The sequence below is a fragment of the Balaenoptera physalus genome (genome assembly GCF_965194825.1).
Source record: "Balaenoptera physalus genome assembly, chromosome: 8".
Lineage (NCBI taxonomy): Eukaryota > Metazoa > Chordata > Mammalia > Artiodactyla > Balaenopteridae > Balaenoptera > Balaenoptera physalus.
Genome location: NC_138887.1, coordinates 6,478,247 through 6,494,214, shown reverse-complemented (window position 1 = coordinate 6,494,214; position 15,968 = coordinate 6,478,247). Strand labels below are relative to the sequence as shown.

The 15,968-nt window shown below is 48.8% G+C and overlaps 1 long non-coding RNA gene across 1 annotated transcript; it reads right to left on the bottom strand.

Moving 5' to 3' along the window:
- Positions 1–1,098: 1,098 nt before the first annotated feature.
- LOC309665379 lies at positions 1,099–14,068 on the bottom strand. Its single transcript, XR_014266372.1, has 2 exons — positions 8,270–14,068; positions 1,099–8,235 (listed from the first exon to the last, which is right to left on the bottom strand). It is a non-coding gene; the product is annotated as an uncharacterized lncRNA (long non-coding RNA).
- Between the last annotated feature and the right edge of the window lie 1,900 nt (positions 14,069–15,968).

The window sequence follows — 15,968 nt, the reverse complement described above, 5'->3', positions numbered from 1 at the left end:
TGACTACCTTGATGATAAAATGTGGTGATGCTGCCCCACTGTCACTTCTCTTCAGCATAGTATTGGAAGTCCTAGTCACAACAATCAGACAAGAAAAAGAAATAAGAGGTATCCAGAAGGAAAGAGGTAAAATTGTCACCATATGCAGATGACATGATACTATATATAGAAAACCCTAAGGACTCCACACAAAAACTACTAGACCAAGTACATGAATTCAGCAAAGTAGCAGGATACAGGATTAACATTCAGAAGTTGGTTGCATTCCTTTATGCTAACAATGAAATATCAGAAAAAGAATGTAAAAAAACAATACCTTTTAAAATCTCACCAAAAAATAATACCTAGGAATAAACCTGACCAAGGAGGTGAAAGGCTTATACACTGAGAACTGTAAAACATTTCTAAAGGAAATTAAAGAGGATTCAAAAAAATGGAAAGCTATCCCATGCTCTTGGATTGGAAGAATTAATATTGTTAAAATTAATAAATTAATAAAATTAATTAAAATTGTTAAATACTAAGAGTTAATATTGTTAAAATTTGGGAATACTACCCAAAGCAATCTACAGATTTAATGTGATCTCTATCAAGCTACTCATGACATGTTTTGCAGAACTAGAACAAATAATCCAAAAATTTATGAAAGACCCAGAATTTTTAGAGCAATCCTGAGGAAAAAAAACAAAGCAGGAGGAATAACTCTCCCAGACTTCAGACAATACTACAAAGCTACAGTAATCAAAACACTGTGGTATTGGTACAAAAACAGGCATATGAGTCACTGGAACAGAATAGAGAGCCTAGAAATAAACCCACACACCTACAGTCAATTAATCTTTGACAAAGGAGGCAAGAATGTAAAATGGGTAAAAGACAGTCTCTTCAGCAAGTGGTGCTGGGAAAGTTGGACAGCTGCATGTAAATCAGTGAAGTCAGAACACACCCTCACACTGTGCACAAAAATAAACTCAAAATGGCTTAAAAACTTAAATATAAGACATAACACCATACAACTCCTAGAGGAGAGCATAGGCGAAACATTCTCTGACATAAATTGTACCCATGTTTTCTTAGGCCAGTCTCCCAAGGCAGTAGAAATAAAAACAAAAATAAATGAATGGGACCTAATTAAACTTACAAGCTTTTGCACAGCAAAGGAAATCATTAAAAAAAAAAAATCCACAAAAAAGCAACCTATGGAGTGGGAGAAAATATTTGCAAATGATGAGATAGACAAGGGTTTAATCTCCAAAATACATAAACAGCTCATACCATTCAACAACAAAAAAACAAACGACCCAATCAAAAAATGGGCGGAAGACCTTAATAGGCATTTCCGACGTACAGATGGCCAGTAGGCACGTGAAAAGATGCTCAACATCACTAATTATTAGAGAAATGCAAATCAAACAACGACAACAAGGTATCACCTCACACCGGTCAGAATGGCCATCATTAAAAAGTCTACAAATAACAAATGCTGGAGAGGGTGTGGAGAAAAGGGAACCCTCCTACACTGCTGGTGGGAATGTTAGTTGGTGCAGCCACTATGGAAAACAGTATGGAGGTTCCTCAGAAAACTAAAAATAGAATTACCATATGATCCAGCAATCCCACTCCTGGGAATATACCCAGATAAAACTATAATTCAAAAAGATACATGCACTCCTATATTCATAGCAGCATTATTCACAGTAGCCAAGACATGGAAACAACCTAAATGTCCATCGACAGATGAATGGATAAAGAAGATGTGGTACAGTGGAATACTACTCAGCCATAAAAAGGAACAAAATAATGCCACTTGCAGCAACATGGATGAAACTAGAGATTATCATACTAAGTGATGTAAGTCAGAAAGAGAAAGACAAATACCATATAATATCACTTACATGTGGAATCTAAAATATGGCACAAATGAACCTATCTACAAAACAGAAACAGAATCACGGACATAGAGAACAGACTTGTGGTTGCCAAGGGGGGGTGGGGGGAGGGAGAGGAACGGACTGGGAGTTTGGGGTTGGTAGATGCAAACCTATTACATTTAGAATGGATAAACAACAGGGTCCTAATGTATAGCACAGGGAACTATATTCAGTATCGTGTGATAAACCATATGGAAAAGAATATTAAAAAAAGGAATGTCTCTGTGTATAACTGAGTCACTTTGCTGTACAGCAGAGATTGGCACAGCATTGTAAACCAACTATATACTTCAATTAAAAAAAAAAAAGAAAAAAAGATGTGGTGATGCTGCATGACTTCCAAGGCTGGCTTAGAAAAGGTCCAGTAGCTTCTGATGGTTTCTTTTGTGAAGCTTACTTTTGGAACCGGCCACCATGCTGTGAGGAGGTCCAGGCCACATGGGAAGCCTGCATGTAGATGTTCCACCAACAGCCCTATACGAGAGTCAGCTGATAGCCGGTGTCAACCATTGTGTGAAGCAGTCTTAGAGAGGACTCCAGCCCAGCCACTGTCTGACTGTAACTACGTGAGAGTTCAGTAAGCACCATCTAGATGAATTCCATCGATCCCAGACCAAGCATGATAATTACAATAAATGGTTATTGCGATTTATGCCACACAGCTATAGATAACCAGAGCAGCAATCCTCACTGGCTATTTGTTCAATTATTACCCTTCATGGGAATTCCATGGCGATTCGGTGGTTAGGACTCTGCGCTGTCACTGCCAAGGACCCGTCTTCAATCCCTGGTCGGGGAACTAAGATCCTGCAAGCTGCGCAGCTTGGAAAAACAGCAAACAAACAAACAAAAAACAAAACCAAAAAACCAACCAAACAAAAACACACAGAAAAACAAACAAAAAAACCCCCCGAACATACTAAAAAAAAATTATTGCCCTTCAGAAGACCCTGACTTTAGTGTGCATGGTCCCAGCGCCCCTGCATACTGGGCTGCATTAGAACAAAGGTCCACAGTTTTCTGCCCACCCTTGCTGCACATATATTTAGCCCGGCTCTAGGAAGACGCTGAAGCTCTTTATCTACAGCAGTGGTCCTCAGCCAGAGCTGCATATCAGTCACCTGGAAAGATTTTAACGTTACCCATGCCCAGGCTACAGCCCAGACCAGTTAAATCAGAATCTTTGGGAATATGGCCCAGGAATCAATATTTTTTGAAGCTCCTCAGGTGATCTTAACATGCAGCCCAGCTGGAGACCCGTGGACGGCGTCAGTGAGGATCCAGGCCAGCTCCTCACGGAGCGTCGTGATGCCAGCTCACCCCCCAGCCCCCGCCCCAGGTCCCGGAGGGGTCCTGTCACTGTCACTGGGAAAGCAGGATAACTTGGGCCCAGGGATAAGGGATAAGTTTATTCTCCTCTATTTGACTTTCAGTGAAATAGATCATTCCGGACCTAGATTACTCTTTAACCTAATGCCCTGCCCTTCTCTTCTTATCAGAGCCCAGAGTCCAATTTCCTTCACAAAATGTCCTGATCATTCCAGGCCTATTAGTTTTCTCTTTCTGCTTAACACATCACTCTAAAACTCAGCAGGTTAAAACAACAATAAACATTTATTATTTCATACTATCTTGTGGGTCAGGAATTCAGGAGTGGCTTAGCTGGGTGGTTCTGACTTGGAGCCTGTCTCATGAAGAGTCATTGTGTCAGGAAGGCTTGACTGGCACTGGGGATCCACTTCCAAGACGGTGCACCCACGTGGCTGCGCTTGCTGTTGTCAGGAGGCCTGGGTTCCTCTCCAGGGGGGCTCCTCTGTAGGGTTGCTTGAGTGTCCCTGTGACGTGATGTGTCACATCAGGAATCCTGAGAGAGTGAGGAGAAAAGCCGTGATGTCTTTTGTGACCCGGCCTCAAACCTCACAGCACCATTTGCACTGTCCTGTTGCAGGACACTTGTCCCAGGTTAGGCCTATGCATGGCAGGAGGTGCCCCAGGGAGGAGCTCCCATCAGACAGTGGGGATCTCTGGGAGTCAGCCCGGAAGCTCGCTATCACACCAGGCCCCAAACCCCTCTGCCTTCTTCCACTCTGCACCAGTGGTTCTCAAACCTGGATGAGCTCATCTGAGAAGCTTCTAAAAGTAAAGATTCTCAGATGCCACCTGAGATGTTTTGCTTCATTCAGGCCTAGAAATCTGTCTTTTCAGTCTTCCAAAGCAATTGCTGTGATCACGCTGGGAACTTATGGCCTGTTCGATGTGGGCACTTAGTTTTTCTGGTAGAGGCGGGCCCCTTTTAGATTTTGTTCGCACAAGCCAGGCCACAAGGAGGACCCTGCAATCCAGGAAAGGAGCCCCGTGTTAGTTCAGGAACCGCCTCTCTGTGCGTCGCTCTTTCCCTGGACGCTCCCGTTATCCTCACCCCTGCTGCACCGCTTGCCCAGCTGGCCACTTTCATGGACCCAGACCTTTAACTAGACCCTCAGCCCTGGAGTAGAGTGTTTTTGAAGACCGAAAAAATGGCCTCGTGACCGCCCACACCATGGATGGCCTGTGTCTGTGGGAATGCGTGGGTGGGGTTTGAATATGTCCAACTCTCTCCAGCGGGGCAGTTCTTTAGGTGAGCCGGACACTCTGCATGTCCAGTCCTCGTCTGTATTTTAGAGCCCAGACTTTGGAGCCAGATTTCCTAGGTTCAAATCCTGCCTCTTCTACTTACTGTCTTGTGATTTCGGGCAAGTAATGACCGTTTCTGTGGCCCTGGTCCTGAGTGTAGTAGCTGGTGGGGATGTCCCTTGTCCCTGCTTATCTTTCACCACCTGTCCTGCCACAGGGGCTGCCGCGCCCGTGGCCTGGCGGCTGTCAGCACAAGAGCTTATAGAGGGGCCCCAAGCTGGGGCCCTGGGGCTGGCAGGCCCTGGTAGGGAGGGGTTGGATTCGGGATTCATGAAGGAGTGAGTATGACCCGCTGATGAATCCCAGAGTATGTGGGAAAGAGGACTTAGTGAGGATTCCTGGGGTTTTGATTTGAAAATGGGAGCAGCGTCCGTGCCGTGTGCTGAAATGGGCATCTGCAAGTTTGAGGGGCGTTGGGAAGAGTTTTGTTTTGATTGTATGAATTTTTTTTTTTAATTTTTATTAGCCTTGTGAAAACAAGGCCTCAAAAAATTGACGAGAAACTCGGAATTGTTTCTCTCCACGGAAATCTTCAGTAAAAGGCGAAAGATTTATGCGTTCTGAAGAGAAACCAGAGTATGACTGTATGAATTTTGAGACGCCTACTAGGCATCTGAGTAAGCACTGAGATATTTGAGTTTGGATCTCAGGGAACATGTTGGGGCTGGAAATAGACATTTAACAATTATGAGCATTTTGGTGTCACTGAAGCCATGGGATGGGCGAGCAGCTGCATGTGGTAGAGAGAAGAGGCTCAGTGCAGAGGGCAAGGGGCCGGCGCCGGGGGAAGCAGCAGCTCAGGGGGGACATGCGTCCTAGAGAGAGAAGCTTTTAAAAGGAGGGAGATCCTAGAACATGCTGTACGTTTATGGTGATAATCCAGGAGACAAGGGTAAACCGCTGATGCCAGAGGGAGAGGAGATAACCACAGGAGAAAAGGCCTTGAGTTGACATGAGGGGCTGAGGTCCTGAGCACAAACGGAGGGCAGGGGTTGCTTTAGAAGGAGCAGGGTCAGCTCACCACCTGCCACGGGGAGGACAGGGAACTGGTGGTTCTCGGTGCAGGGAGTTTTTTTTAAAAAAATTATTTATTTATTTATTTATTTATTATTTTTGGCTGTGTTGGGTCTTCGTTTCTGTGCAAGGGCTCTCTCCAGTTGTGGCAAGCGGGGGCCACTCTTCATCACGGTGCGCGGGCCTCTCACTATCGCGGCCTCTCTTGTTGCGGAGCACAGGCTCCAGACGCGCAGGCTCAGTAGTTGTGGCTCACGGGCCCAGTTGCTCCGCGGCATGTGGGATCTTCCCAGACCAGGGCTCGAACCCGTGTCCCCGGTGCAGGGAGTTTTGCGGACAGGCTGTGGGAGATCGTTGCCTCTGTGTCCTCAGGGAAGCAGAAGGGGAAGCTGTGGGTGGAGAGTGAGGAGGGGGCGGGGTGTGGGGTGTTCCAGCCTGGAGAAATCGTGAAATCACCTCCCGGGGAAGGGAGAGAGCAAAAGGATTCCAGAAACGTGCTGGGATCATTGGGCGAGGTAGGCCCCCGTCTCCTGCCCGGGATGGTTATTGAAATGGAGCAGGACCCCGTGGTCCTTCCCCACCGTGTCCTCTGCCTGCCTGTTGTCCGTATAAAAACTTTAGTCAAAGAATAAGTTTAATCAGAGAATTGGGAAAATGCAGAAACAAAGGAAAACAGTCAAAGGAGACCAAATAATAATAGTGTAATCATTAAGCAAAGTCAAGGACCTTTAGTTCCTCCTCAAGGGCTACAGATGATATTCTGAGCCACATCCTGGGAGCTGTCTCGTAGACACTGAAACCGCCACCAGGTGGAAGGAGTGAACTACATGATGACTAGACTGTAGCCGTGACATCAGCTGCCGCAGTTCTGAGAATCGGCCTCAAGGAAATGGGAGCACACCAAGCCTGGAACTGAAGACTAAGTGTACTTAAGGCAATCACGATGGCGCTGGTCAGAGCACCGCAGGACCAGTTTCAGGATGCCTGTCAGAGCCGACTGGGCTGTTTCTGTGTGTAGCCCCCTCCCTCCGCCTATACACCCCTGAAACTCTCCTGACAGTTGGTGGGGAGTTGGCCTTTGGACACGAGTCCGCCCTCCCCGCCAGCTGCGGGGCTCTGGAAGGAAGCAGTCTTTCTTTCCACCAACCTTGCCTCTTGAGTACTGGCTGTCGAGGGACGCGCAGGCGGACCCCGCTTTCGGTAACATCGTGAAGGGGAAGAGCCAGCGGACGCCTGGGCGCGCGATGGATCTCACCTGCCGCCCAGCCCCTCTCCCTGATGGACGGCTGTGCTGCGGAGCAAGGGCGGAGCCGAGGCAGGGGGTTTCCTCCGCTCTGAAGGCCTGGGGAGAGAGCCGCAGGGGGGAAAATCCGGGCTGAGTACCCAGGGCAGACGGCCCCGTGGTGCTCAGAAGCAGCCGCCGAGATGGCAAGGGGAGGGGAGCGGCTGGGCGCTGTCCGTGGGCCCCAGCACTTCCCCTCGTCTGGGAAAGAGCTGCCCCGCCGGGTGCCTTCGTCCATGCTCAGCACAGGGCGAAGGTGGGCACAGCCAACACGGCCCTGCCCTCCCTGGGCTCGGAGCCCAGGGAGACTGTTTTCCACACTGTCCGGGGTGGCTGCTCTGCTGACCAGTCGTCAGGAGGGGGCCCCCGCCACCTGGCCTCGGATGCAGCTGAAGCATCTGGAATTGGAAGGCCCGCTTCATTCCGTGCCCACTCAGCGTCCAAACCGCGGGGCCAGGTGACTGAGCCCTGAGCCAGGACTTTGCCTGATGCCTCACTTTCTTCAAGGTTGTGCAGCAGCTCTGACCTCCTCAGTGAGGAAACGGAGCTCCCGGCCAAAGTCCACCCTTCGGGTCTGTAGGCTCCACGGCCCAGCCGTGCTGGTCATCAGGGCCGTGGAGCTCCGAGCAGCTGCCCTGTCCTTCAGCACGCGGAGCTCAGCATTACCGAGGCTTTGTCCAGAAAACCACAGGGTCAGGCGGGTGTCCTATCTACCCAGAGATCTTCCCAGTCCTCATCTTAGTCATCTCAGGACAACAAAGCAAATGCCACGGACCGGGGGCTTAACAACAGAAAGTTCTCCCTCCCCAGTTCCGGAGGCTGCGGAGTCCAGATTTAGGTGCTGGAGGATGTGGTTTCTGATGAGGACTCCTTTCCGGGCTTGCAGATGGCTGCCTTCCCACCGTGCGCTCGCCAGAGATCTCTGGTGCCTCTTCCTCTTTGACGAGGACATTGGTTCCATGGGCTTAGGGCTCCACCCTTATGGCCTCATTTAACCTTAATCACCTCCTGAAAGGCTCTGTTTCCACTACAGCCACGTGAGGGATTAGGGCTTCACCATATGAATTTTGGGGGGGCACAGTGCCGTCCAGAGCAATCCAAGGGCCCCGCCTGGACCTGGCGAGTCCCTTCCAGGGTCCCAAGCCAGGCTGCAGCCAGGCACGTTCAGTGTGGCCCTACCGGGATTGCCCAGTCCCAGCTCTGGAAACAAAAAGAGCCAGTGAAGGTGGTTCCTGGTGGTTTGCACCCTGGAGGAGGAGTTTCTGACTCAGCGGCATCTGGACCAGCCTCGCCCTAGGGTCAGGGATCTTGCACCAGAGTGAGTGTGTGCTGCTACTGAGTGACGTGCTCGGGCCCGAGGGCCCAGGACCCTGGTCCTGAGGCCGCGGCCCCTTTGGAGGAGAACAGGCTTTATTTCTGCTCTCCTGGCCGTCCTGACACACTGTAAGGTCACTGCCTCATCTTGGGCTCAGCTCTGGTGGGAGGCGCGCTTCTTGAAGGCTCTCCCTCCCTGATCCCTCCTGGGTCACACTGTTCAACGGGCACTGGGGAGGGGCAGGGGGTCCGCTGCTCAGTGTCTGTCCTAGTTTTAGGTATAGGCTCAGCCAGTTTCCCTTTGTTCTAGCTGGGAAGAGAGGTAGAAGCCCAAGTACAGTCTGCTTAGAAACTCAAGGGACTTCATCGACTCAGGGCGAGGAGTCATGCGCGTTTCCTCAGCAATGGCAGGCTTCTGGTCCTCGGCCCCTGCTGTCGGGGCCACTTCCTCTCGTCTGCAGGTCTGCGTTGCACCTGTGAGGTGGCAGGGACGATGCCCTCCAGGGGCTCCTGGTCACAGGATTCCTGCAGCTCAGAATTTGATAAGGAAGAGCTCTCGTCTCCCAGTGTCCTCTTCCATCTCCCTGAATATTCTGATTGGCTTTGCTGGGATCGTATCTCCCCCTTAACCCCTCACAGTGTCTGGAGGGATGGGGCAGTGATCGGCCAGCCTGGTCACGGGCGAGGCTACAACCTTCCGTTCTTGGCTCCGACAGCATTACATATATCGAGTGCAGAAGTTTCTGTAAGAAAGCACGTGTGGCAGCGTCAGTACACCTCCACTGCACACCCCGAGGTGAAGGCATGGCGGGGTGCGTTGACCCACACAAGAGCACCAGGGTCACACCCACTGCACTCAGGACGGCAGGGGTGGAGGGGGCCGCTCTGCTCCCCTCCGCCTGGTTCTCATAGAGTCTCCATTCAGAAGAGAGCTCAGCTTTGTTTCTCATCCTTTGTTCATCCTATCTCTCCTGGTCTCCGTGCCGCCTTTGGCTGTGGGTCCGCTCTGTCCTGAACAACGGGCCGTACAGGAGGAGGCTCCGGGCACAGCATCTCCCACACGCCAGAGGGCCGTGCCTGTGGGCTATGATCTTAGAGTGCTTACCACAGGCTGGCCTTCTGCCGATGCATTTTTTTTTTTTTTAATTATTAGCACCTTTAATTATTATTTATTTATTTTTTGGGCTGTGTTGGGTCTTCGTTTCTGTGCGAGGGCTTTCTCCAGCTGCGGCAAGCGGGGGCCACTCTTCATCGCGGTGCGCGGGCCTCTCACTGTCGCGGCCTCTCTTGTTGCGGAGCACAGGCTCCAGACGCGCAGGCTCAGTAGTTGTGGCTCACGGGCCTAGTTGCTCCGCGGCATGTGGGATCTTCCCAGACCAGGGCTTGAACCCGTGTCCCCTGCATTAGCAGGCAGACTCTCAACCACTGCGCCACCAGGGAAGCCCCTGCCAATGCATTTTTGATTTCCTGGCATTCTTCCTTGATTTACCCTTTTCTTTTCACATGTTCCCCATCATGTCCCCCACCTCCTCCCCAGATTCTAGCCCTCCCAGCAAACGGAGCCCAGGTGGATGGCAGCTGGGGTGGCTTGGTTTGTTTGAAATCTCGTCCTTGACTTCATGGAGCTGGAGGAGAGGTTTTTTGGATTTTAAATATTTTTTGCTCTTTGGATGAAAACCCAGGGTCCCCCGAGTGTTCATCATCCCCCCAAAAGAGGGATAGTGTATGTCTTCTTTGGAGAAATGTCTGTTTAGGTCTTCTGCCCAGTTTTGGATTGGGTTGTTTGTTTTCTTGATATTGAGCTGCATGAGCTGCTTGTAAATTTTGGAGATTAATCCTTTGTCAGTTGCTTCGTTTGCAAATATTTTCTCCCATTCTGAGGGTTGTCTTTTCGTTTTGTTTATGGTTTCCTTTGCTGTGCAAAACAAAATGGTTCTGAAGAACCTAGGGGCAGGACAGGAATAAAGATGCAGACGTAGAGAATGGACTTGAGGACACGGGGAGGGGGAAGGGTAAGCTGGGACGAAGTGAGAGAGTGGCCTGGACATATATACACCACCAAATGTAAAATAGATAGCTAGTGGGAAGCAGCTGCATAGCACTGGGAGATCAGCTCGGTGCTTTGTGACCACCTAGAGGGGTGAGATAGGGAGGGTGGGAGGAAGGGAGATGCAAGAGGGAAGAGATATGGGAACATATGTATATGTATAACTGATTCACTTTGTTATAAAGCAGAAACTAACACACCATTGTAAAGCAATTATACTCCAATAAAGATGTTAAAAAAAAAAGAAAAAAAAAAGAGGAACAGTGTAATGCATGAATAGTGTTTGTGAAAATAATTTTAAGACTGTTGCAAGTTCAACAAGGTGATTATGGGAATGTGGCAATGAGCGATCGTCTTTAAGAATCATGAGGGGAAGGAGTAAATGTTCTTCTGTCAATCATCTGGAGTGACAGTGATGCTGGGACAAAACACGGTCGAGGAGGTGCGCTGAGAGGAGTGAGGGGCCGTGCTGGTCTTCCCGGGAGGGTGTGTGGTTCAGGCTTGGATGTCTGGGGGGCAGGCCAGCCCGCGGGGGCAGTGGTCTCAGCTCTGGCGCAAGAGTGCAGGATTCTGAAGGCAGGCCCCCGCGTTAGCGCTCAGGTTCCAGAGTCCGTGAGACCCAGGGCGACACGGGCACAGTGGTGGCCGGGACTGCACTGGACAGCACGAGACAGACCCTGGAGGAACCTCCAGGAACACTTGGGCACGTTTTGAAGCGTGTTAATTTCTAAACGGAAGTGCCCCTGTGATGAGGGCCAGACACGTCTGACCATCATGTTGGTCATTCTCTGTTTTTCCCTGTTTAATCCTTCTCCTCTGGCATTCAGCTGTTTATCTTTCTGGCTTCCAAATTACGGCTTTGCTTCTGAAACTCTAGTTCAGTCTTTCCCAAACATGGTTAGTGGTAGGCTTTGGGAAAAGAAGCCAAACTTCTCTGGGCTCCAAGTGTCAGATGATGAGCACGCAGCCTCAGGTGCCAGTGAGAGAGTGACTTCTAGCTTCTGCTACATAGCGTCATGGCAGTTATCACTGCACGGGCAGCTGTGAGTGTTTCCTGAGTGTGTACATGAAGACCACCCACGTGAGAACAGGCTAAGGCTATTTATGCAGAGCCGGCTGCAGCAAGGGCGGTGACCACCATCACCTGGTTGGTCAGAGACTCAAAGGCAAGCAGAGGAGTGGGAAAGCTTCATGGTGGAAAAAAAAGGAAGGTTTCAGGCGTGCCCTGGCTGGAGGTGGCTACTAGACGGGGACATCCTATGCGATTTGTCAGAGGGACATATTTGGCTTCTTCTGGTTGGTCCTAAGTTGTTAGTAGGGACAAAAGGAAGCTGTCGGTCGTTCATCAGGTCCTGGGCATTTGGGGCTGAATGTTGCCGGGGTTACTGGTTGGCTTTCTGCATTGTCACTAGAGACAGCAGGCTGATTCCTGGGCTGGTTCCTGTGGAGGACTGTGGATGAGAGGTCGGTTCCCTGTGCGGGCTGCAGCAGGTGGGGGGTCAGAGCTCTATTCTTATATATGGTCTGGCCATTGTCTCTTTGTGTATTCTGCCTCTCAAGTGCTTGGACGTAGTAATAGGCTTCTAAAAAGTAGCTGTTATTATTATCGTCACCTCCACGGAGGGTGCCCAGATTGTTCACCTGGATGGTCTTAGAACCAGGTCCTGTTACGTCTGTGGCTTCTCTGAAGCGTGCCCGCCCTGGGCCATTTCCAGATCTGGCTGACCGGCTTTGTGGTCTGGGCTTTCTAAGGCAGCTCAGCTGGGGGTGTTGGCGGTGTGGTCAGAGCCATGGGTGCAAAGAGTTGCTGAATACACTGCTGGCCGCTTTTCCTAGAGGCTCAGGGTTCCACAACTGGTTTTACGGGCTTTGTGTTTTAGATTCTTTCATATTACAATCTTCCCCAGGCCAGCACGCATCCTCTGCAGGGCGGCCACCGTAGGCATGCTTATGCTCTCTCCTGTCGCATTGCTTGATTTCTCTTTCCCCCTTTCTCCCCCTTCCTCATTTCCTTTGGTCTTTTCCCTTGAACTCTAGTTTTTCATTATTTTTTGATTATCCTTCTGATTGTTTCCTCATTTTCACAGCTTCCAAAATATTTCCAGACGGGGAAGTTATATTAGTTTTCCTATTGCTGCTGTAACAAATTCCCATAAACTTAGTGGCTCAAAACAACACAGATTTATTATCTCACAGTTCTGGAGGTGGGAAGTCTCCCTGAGCTAAAGCCAAGCGTCAGCAGGGCTGTGTTCCTTTGGAGGCTCTAGGGGAGAATCCATGTCCTCGATTTTTCTGGTTTCTGGAGGCACCTGTGTCCCCGCGGCCCCTTCCTGTGTTCAGAGCCCGTGGAACCTACCCCGGGAAGTCTGTCTTGTCTCCCTTTGGCTTTTGCTTCTGTTGTCACACCCCCTTCTCTGACCCTGACTCTTCTGCCTCCTTCTAAGGACCCTGTGAGTACAGTGAGGCCACCTGCATGATTCAGAATGAACCACCCCCCCTCACCAGATCCTTAAATTAACTTAACCACACCTGCAACAAAGTCGTTTTGCCATGTAAGGTAACACTCACTGGTTCTGGGGATTAGGACATGGACATGTGTTACAGGCTGAATTGTGTCCTCCAAAACACATATGTTGAAGCCCTAACCCACAGTACCTCAGATCGTGACTGTTAATTAAGCTAACATGAAGTTTTTAGGGTGGCCCTAATGCAATCTGACTGATGCCCTTATCAGGGGAGGAGATCGGGACACAGACACACAGAGAGGGAAGGTGGTGCAGAGATCCGGGGCGGGGAGAGGGTCAAAGACCTCCTCTGCAGCCAAGGGGAGGGGCCTCAGGAGAAACCTGCTCTGCTGACACCTGGATCTCGACCTCCAGCCTCCAGAGCTGTGAGAAAATAAATTCTGTTGTGTAATCACCCACTCCGAGATACTGTCTGTGTCCCAGTCTGTGGTATGGAAGCCTTATTAGCAAACTAGGACAGCATCTTTGGGGGGCTATCATTCTGTCGGCCAGAGGTTTAGTCTAAATTTTGCCTAAGTTTGGTCAGTCTATTTTGGGAGCAGTAATATTTCTCATTTTACTCGAGACACATAAGAAACCAGAGGCCTACCTGCACTGAAGGCTTGAATGAGCCAAGGTGATACGCCTCTCTCAATAACTGAAAGGCTCTGAGTTCAGAATCTGCCATGGACACTTTCAAAGACAGCTGAGCCAGCAGGAATGTTTGGTGAACAGGACCAGGGCTGAGTTAGGGGTTTTGAGCACTGGTAGCTTGTCCACAGCAAAGAAACTGCGGACCCAGCTGGAGATGGCGGTAGAGAGGGGTAGTTGCGCGGGGACGCGGTAGGGACACAGCCCACCCGGCACACACTGTATGGGGTGCACTGCCTCAGAGAGTCTGCGGACAGTAGTGCAAAGGACTGAAGTCCGCGTGCTTTTCATAATCACCTCGGGTTGGAGATTCTGCACAATGTCAGAGATAGGGCTCCTGCCCCCTGCTGTGGGGCGTGGGTGGGACCACCGTGGATATGATCACATGGCGTTAGAGCCGATTGGGAAGCAAGAACATGGAAGAAAAGAGGTTGTGTTACAGGATCACAAAATTATTTGTGTGGTTTTTTTTTTAAAAATTAATTAATTAATTAATTTTTGTCTGTGTTGGGTCTTTGTTGCTGTGCGCGGGGTTTCTCTAGTTGCGGTGAGCAGGGGCTACTCTTCGTTGCGGTGTGCGGGCTTCTCATTGCGGTGGCTTCTCTTGTTGCGGAGCACAGGCTCTAGGCACGCGGGCTTCAGTAGTTGTGGCTCGCGGGCTCTAGGCACGCGGGCTTCAGTAGTTGTGGCGCATGGGCTTAGTTGCTCCGTGGGCACGTGGGATCTTCCTGGACCAGGGCTCAAACCCATGTGCCCTGCATTGGCAGGTGGATTCTTAACCACTGTGCCACCAAGGAAGTCCCTATATTTTAACTTATCTTACAGCAGTTAATTCAGGTCATTATTTAATGTATGACAAATACTTTCTGGATATCTTTACTGATAGTAACACTATTTGGGGAGTAGATGAGAATTTACCCAAATGTAGATGAGATTAGCACCTCTCTCCCTCTCTCTCTCTCCCCCTCCATAAATCAAAGGAAATAACAATCAAATGACATAAAATTTGATAATCTGGTCCACCTTCTTGTGTTATGGCAGTCATTTCTGTGGGTCATGTAGATGTAAACTTTTAGTTCATTAATGAAGCATCTTAAGTTTTACTTTTCCTCATTTTTCTTAGGCTCCAGAGAGAGACTTAATTTTATGGGTACAGCTTGGCTTGGTTTTTAATTTATAGTCATGACATGATTGTTTATATAGAAAAATCCTGAGGAATCTACAAAGTTACTAGAACTGATAATTGCAGGGTATATGGTTAATATAGAAAAATCAATGGGTACTTAATATATAGCAGTACACAGTTGGAAAATGAAATTAAAAAAAAACCATATACCATAACAACAGAAACATACAATACTCTGCAATAAATCAACAAAAACATGCAATACTTCTATAGTGAAAATTGCAAAGTGGTGCTGAGACAAATTAAAGAAGACTTAAATGAAGGGAAAGATATACCCTGTTTGTGGGTTGGAAGAAAGTATTATTGAGATATCAGTTCTCCCCAATTAGATACTCACTGCAATCTCAATCATAATCCCTGCAGGGCTTGTTGTAGAAATTGACAAAATGAGTCTGAAATTTACATGGAAATGCAAAGGACCTAGAATATCCAAAGCCATCTTGAAAAAAAAGAACAAAATTGGAGGGCTTACATGGCCCAATTTCAAGACTCACTAATAAAACCACGGTAATCAACACTGTGTGGTACAGGCGTGAGAACCCCCAAACAGGCCAAAGGAGCACACGGGGAGCTGAGTACTGGGCCCACGTCTGTATGATCACAACGCGACTGGGGAACAGTGGTTCTTCTGGTCCTATATTCAGTGTTCTCAGGACAAGGAAGTGTGTGCTGGCTGAAAAAAGACCCTGATTTGTAGAATAAGATGCAGCACATGGTGATAGTGAAAGTTTAGAGCCGTTCACTCTATTCACCGATGGAACCATCCTTCTCCGTCCTCCTTCAGCCTGTGTAATAAGTAAGAATTATATGACAGATGGGAATCTGACATTCCAGGCTGGGTCAGTTGTTAAGACAATTGATCCCATTTTCTCATGCATTTCTTATGTCATCTATGCATCCTACATGTTCTATGGCAGTCCTGAGTTCAAATAATCTGTCCTGTGATTCTTACTGTTATACTTGTCAGATCGTTAGTCCTAATTTGAGGTTCAGAATATCAGTATGAGGTGGCGGCCTGGGTCCTTTCTTAGGTGGCACTGGTGCATGCAGTATCTTTCCTAGTGACCTGGAGCCAGAAGGAATGCTCCCATCACAGATGGTGATTATAGCACATGTATTAAACCCTCTTGTGCCTACTTACAGATAAGCACTTTGTATACATTGGGCAATTTAGTCCTAAAGCAACCCTAGTTGGTAGGATTATTTTGACTGCTAAGTTACTGACAACGATATAAACTAAAACTAGATTGAACTAATTCCTTCTGAAGAGACCAGAGACATAGGAGCCACTCAGACTGGAATTTTTTTTGTAGATTTTGATACAGGTTTACAAGTATCAAAATTCTGCAATTCTGAAATCCAAAAC